Genomic DNA, 5,757 nt, shown 5'->3' with positions numbered 1-5,757 from the left:
TCAAATTGATTCAGTGGTTGTGCTGCAAAACTATTACACTCATTAGTAGTAAGATTTTTTAACACTGAGGATATTGATTATACTTGAGATGCGAGTGAAGTAAGAGCGTCTACTTCATGTATTCCAGCGACTCGTCTTCCTGACGCTGCTCGATTGGTTGGCCATTGATACTTGTTCCTGGCAATCCTCTCAATGATATCATAAGCCTTATTATAAGACTTAAAAAGGAGAGCACTATTAGCAGAAGCGTCCACTACCATCCTCATGTAAGCATTGAGACCATTATAAAATGTCCCAAGTTGCATGCAATGTGGGATTTCGTGATGAGGGCACTTCCGTAACAATTCTTTGTACCTTTCCCATGCCTCATACAATGACTCATCATCCAATTGTTGGAAAGTAGTGATCTCGTTCCTCAACTTAGCGTTCTTGCTAGGCGGGAAATACTGCATAAGGAATTTTTCTGCTAACTCTTTCCATGTTGAAATTGAGTTTAGTGGTAATGAGTTCAACCAAGCTTAAGCTCTGTCCCTTAGTGAATATGGGAACAGCTTCAATCGTAATGCATCTTCGGGTACTTCAGCTAACTTGAAAGAATCGCTCACATCCATAAACAGTCTTAAATGTAGGTGAGGATCTTGGGTAGGAATCCCACAGAATTGGCCCACTGTCTGAAGCATCTGGAACATGACTAGCTTTAACTTGAACTATTGTGCCTCAATTTTAGGTCTCCTAATACCCGAATTAAGATCATGAAATACTGGCATGGCATACTGTCTCAAAGCTTTATCCCTATCATTAGCAATAAGGATAGGATTTTGAGCAAGGTTTGCTCCGTTTCCTTAATTCAGATTTTTGAAGTTCATCTCTTCAGTCCTTCTTTGACTTGCTTGTCTTATTCGCTGTCGAAAATTTTGTTCAATCTCAGGGTCTACAAAGAGTAAATCGATGATTCGGTCAATACTCATAAACACCTAAAATAATCAAAGAAAAATTAACTAAGTTAAAATTTCAACAGAAAAATAAACCAAAATGCAAAACTAACAACTACACAAATAATGACTTTTTTAAAACACAGTCCCTGGCAACGGCGCCAAAAACTTGGAACGACAGCAATTGCAAGTGTACACAATCGCAACAAGTAATAAAGTGACAAGTAAATGTCGAGTTATCATACCCACAAGGACTGTGAAAAGAATTATTTATCAATGCTATTTAAAACACTTTGGTGAAGAAAAATACTTTGCTTGAAGAGGGTGATTGAAAACTAAGATTTTAAACTAAGTAAACTAAATAAGTAAATCTCAAATGCATGATTTCAACATACGATTTTAAACAAGATGACATAATTGTGTTAGATTAATTACATTTCTTAACTTAGAATAATTGAACTCATGTTTATATTGTTAAGAATAAGTTCACGGCAACTCAGTAGTTTGCTAACTTATGAACATACTCACCTACCAAAATCCATTTATCTCTTGACTATATCCCTATGTCAATTCAACCGATTAAACAAATCTTAATAGGCAAATATGTTATTGCACATACATACTTATTAAATCAAAATAATCTCTTGTACATATCCCTATGTCAATTCAAAAAATTAACTCAATTTAATAAGCACATAAAAGACTATGTGAGGGAACAAAAGTATCCTCACCTTGAAACAGTTTAATCACAATACTCCGGCAAGTTATGCAAGGCAAATGTATCGTCAGATATAGTTGTTAATCTAACCCTCAGCTACCTTAGATGATTAAACATGCACTAATTAAGTACTGTGTCCATTAATTACAATTTCAATCCATTTAAATAATTAATTCATTAGTTACCTAACAATTGTAATGCAAGGATAACTTAGTCATGGTTTTACTTAATCAAGCATCTTTCCGAGGCCTATAACAACATAAACACAATTTCAATAATTTTAACAAACGAAATGCAATCAAACTAACACGAATTAAATTCAAGCTAAATTGATTAAATTAACCATTCCAACAACATAATCCATCGATATGTTCAGCATAACAACAATAGAAATTAAAGAGATAGAGAACAAGAATAAAATTCGGTGTTTTTTCATGGCTTGAATAGTTGCTTCGTTCTTCCTTCTCTGTTGTCCTCGTCAACCAAGGATACTATGAACACTTGAGTGCTCCTCCAAATAGCTGATGAATGCCCCTTTCCCAAGAGGAGAAATTTGCAAGAGAGCAGGGGAATTTTTGAATGGAAAATAAGAGAGAAAGTGGATAGAAGAGAGGAAAGATATGAATGCTTGAGGTGTGTTTTCCAAATGACCAGCCTAATGGAGTTTTTATAGCTGAGGAGGGCTACTAAAAATTGCTAAAATTATCAGCCAAAGAGCCCTCCCTTGGTCGGCCACACATGTGGCAAGGTTGATAGTTTCAACTTCGCTAATTTAGGCTTGGGTCAAATCTATAAAGCCACCAATTGTGGAGGGGTTTGAATGCAACTTGAACAAGTCTTCAAGGGCCTCTTTACAAGCTTAAATAATCAGCTAATAAGCTTATTTAGGCCAGCTCTTGGGACGATTTTTGGGCTGTCCATTTCATGGTCGGTTCAGTTCAACTGGACCACTTTTTCATAATTAATTAATAATAATTTATTAACTCAAATTAAATTGGATATAAATTAAAATTAATTATATTATGAATTAATACATATAATTTTGGACCGTTTTAGGCTGAAATTTAGTTCGCCACGATACTTCAAATTGCTTCTCGATTTTGCGCTTCTAGCAGTGTCTGCCAAGCCATTTTTCGCCCTTTGTGCAAATCTGTCAAAAATAACCAAAATTAATTAAAATTAAATATAAAATTAACTGAAATTCGACATGTTCATATTTTAAGTGCATTAAATTATTTTGTAAGATTAATTATTTTTTCGACAAGAATTTTCTCTAAACTGTATGATTTTAAGTTAAAAAAGGTATGTAAAAATATGTAAATTTTCGTGTTTCCAGAGGGTCACGGTTTTCTTTTGATATCCTTATCATAATCATCCTAAATTCTAATATAAGAATTGGGTCGGTATTTTCCTTTAATATTGGTTCATTCTTCAGCCCTTAAACTGAATTAAAACTTCTTCATTCCCAGCCAACAAGACACCCTTTTTGCTAGCCTGCCATTCCCATTTTCAACCTATAATTATCCCATCATTTTGATACTTCTTAATTTCGATCAGGAAATCTTACGACTCATAATCAACAAACAAATACGAGCTCGCAAAAATGGATGTTTATGGATTTGCTTTAAGTGAAATTTAGATAAATTTTTAAGGTTAAAATGGTAAATAGGTAATTAAAATGTAATTAAGTAAAGAAAAATAGAAACAAAGGTTGTCATCTTCCTATTTTCTTTCTTCTTGACTAAAACCACCATTGTTGAAGGGGAGAGAGCTTCGTTTTGAATTCTTCCTTGCATGGTACAATTTTGTGTCATGTTTTTAGTGATTTTTATGTTTTCGAGATCATTTTAGCTTAGTCTAGCTAGCTCAGGGTTAATTTGTAAAATTTTTAAAAGTAGCGGGAGTTGCCATGAATGTTTTGAATGAGTTTTGATTTTAGTTGATAGATTATGAATCCTTGTTGAAAAATAAGCAAGTTTTGTTAAGTGATATTTTATGAATTTTGGAATCAGGGACTAATTTGTTAAAGGTATAAATTCTAGGGTTTTATAGTGGAATGATGGTAAAAATGAGTTGTTTCAACGTCCCTTGAATGTTTGATTAATATTAATTTAGATTAAAATGGTTAGATTTTATGTTATGAGCTTAATGATTAAATTGTACACAATTTTAAATGTTAGGGGTAATTTTGTAATTTCATAAAATTGGGTCCACACGGCCTGAGACATGGGCGTGTGACTTAGCCGTGTGAGACACACATCTTGGTGACACGACCATGTGTCATCTATTAATTTCTTAGGGTGCAAGTCAGTGAGTTACACGGCCTGGCACACGGGCGTGTGGAGCAACTCAGTGAGTTACACTGCCTAGCACACGGGCATGTCACACGGAGCAACTCAGTGAGTTACACTGCCTAGCACACGGGCATGTCACACGGCCATGTGTCCCTAGTTCAAAGGTTACATAGCCTAAGACACGGGTGTGTGTCTGAGTCATGTGAGGCACATGGCCGTGTGACCCCTGTTTTGCAAATTTTGTATCTTTCTCCTAAATTTTCTAAAAGCTTTCAGATGGATCCCAATTTGTTTCTAAGTTATTTTTAGGACCCGAGGACTCAATTTATGGACTGTATGCATGTATGTGAATGGCTTAAATAGTGGTTAAGTTATTGAATGATTTTAAAGTTTAAAAGTTTTTTATTGTACTTTAATGCTCTCTAACCTTTATAATTTTTATAATTTTTAATGTTTGGATTTAATCTTATATATTTCGTTCCATGAGATTTCCGCTTTGCACCTATACGCCTAATAGATTGGATATTTTTTAGCTACCAATGATGTACGTTGAAAATTTTGTAAGGTAATAATCTATCATACGTTTTATTGTAACACCCTATACCTGGCCTAGTCGCCAAGCTCAAATATAAAGATGCCACACCATCATCTCATATCATACACAACGAGTAAAACCTCATTTTAAACTAAGACGCCTTCCCCAATATCATCCGTAAAGGTTTTAAGTCTATCATACTCTTTACTTATCATCGTTACACGCTAATCATACGTCAAATTGCGATACCCTTAACCCATTTTCGTTGATGGATTAGGGTTACGGAGCATTACAGTACAATAAAAAACTTTTAAAATTTAAAATCATTCAATAACTTATCCACTATTTAATCAATTCATATACATCAGTCCATAAGTCGAGCCCTTGAGGCCATAAAAATAACTTAAAAACAAATTGGCATCCATTTGAAAGCTTTTAGAAAATTTAGGAAAAAGATACAAAATTTGCAAAATAGGGGTCACACAGCCGTGTGGTCAGGCCGTGTGCCTCACATGGCAGAGACACACGCATGTGTCTTAGGCCGTGTAACCTTTGAACTAGGGACACACGGCACAGCCCATGTCCTCACCCGTGTAACTCTCTGAGTAGGGTCACATGGTCGTGTCACACGCTCGTGTGCTAGGCCTTGTAACTCACTGAGTTGCCCCACATGCCCGTGTGTCAGGCCGTATGTTAGGCCGTGTAACTCACTAACTTTCACCCTAAGAAATCAATAGATGACACACGGTCGTGTTGCCAGGCCGTATGTCTCACACGACTGAGTCACACGCTCGTGTCTCAGGCTTTGTGGACCCAATTTTACCTAAAATCAAGCCATTTCCAAGTCCTCATCATGCATGACCTTTTAACCTATTTAAGCATACTTCAAAGGGACCTCTATATTACCAAAACATACACTGAAATGTCGTTTCAAAGTCCTAATACAACTAACCAATATGCCATTCAAAGGCACCTCAAACACATACAAACAAAACCTACCTAAACATGTCAAAAATACCAAAATCCATGCATAAAGACTCCATTTTATATTAAATCTAAAACACATCATAATTTACCATTTCAAGCAAACATTTTGTACCAAAATTATGTATACATCTATTATTAAAAGTGTCCAAAAAGGACTTAGCTAAACAAGCATTATAAGTCTATTTACCATTCATTACCATCAAAACATAAACATACCAAACTTTAGCACTTACATATTCACCAAAACATCATTATACTAAAGACTTATCCTATTACATGTCACTTTAACCA

At 35.0% G+C, this 5,757-nt stretch overlaps 1 non-coding gene across 1 annotated transcript; it reads left to right on the top strand.

Annotated features, from left to right (window-relative positions):
* The first annotated feature begins 315 nt into the window (after positions 1-315).
* LOC128039331 (small nucleolar RNA R71) lies at positions 316-422 on the top strand. The gene has a single exon (XR_008193835.1). It is a non-coding gene; the product is annotated as a small nucleolar RNA R71 (small nucleolar RNA).
* Positions 423-5,757: the final 5,335 nt, after the last annotated feature.

Source organism: Gossypium raimondii, chromosome 2, assembly GCF_025698545.1.
Source record: "Gossypium raimondii isolate GPD5lz chromosome 2, ASM2569854v1, whole genome shotgun sequence".
NCBI lineage: Eukaryota > Viridiplantae > Streptophyta > Magnoliopsida > Malvales > Malvaceae > Gossypium > Gossypium raimondii.
This window is presented reverse-complemented; position numbering and strand designations above follow the sequence as displayed.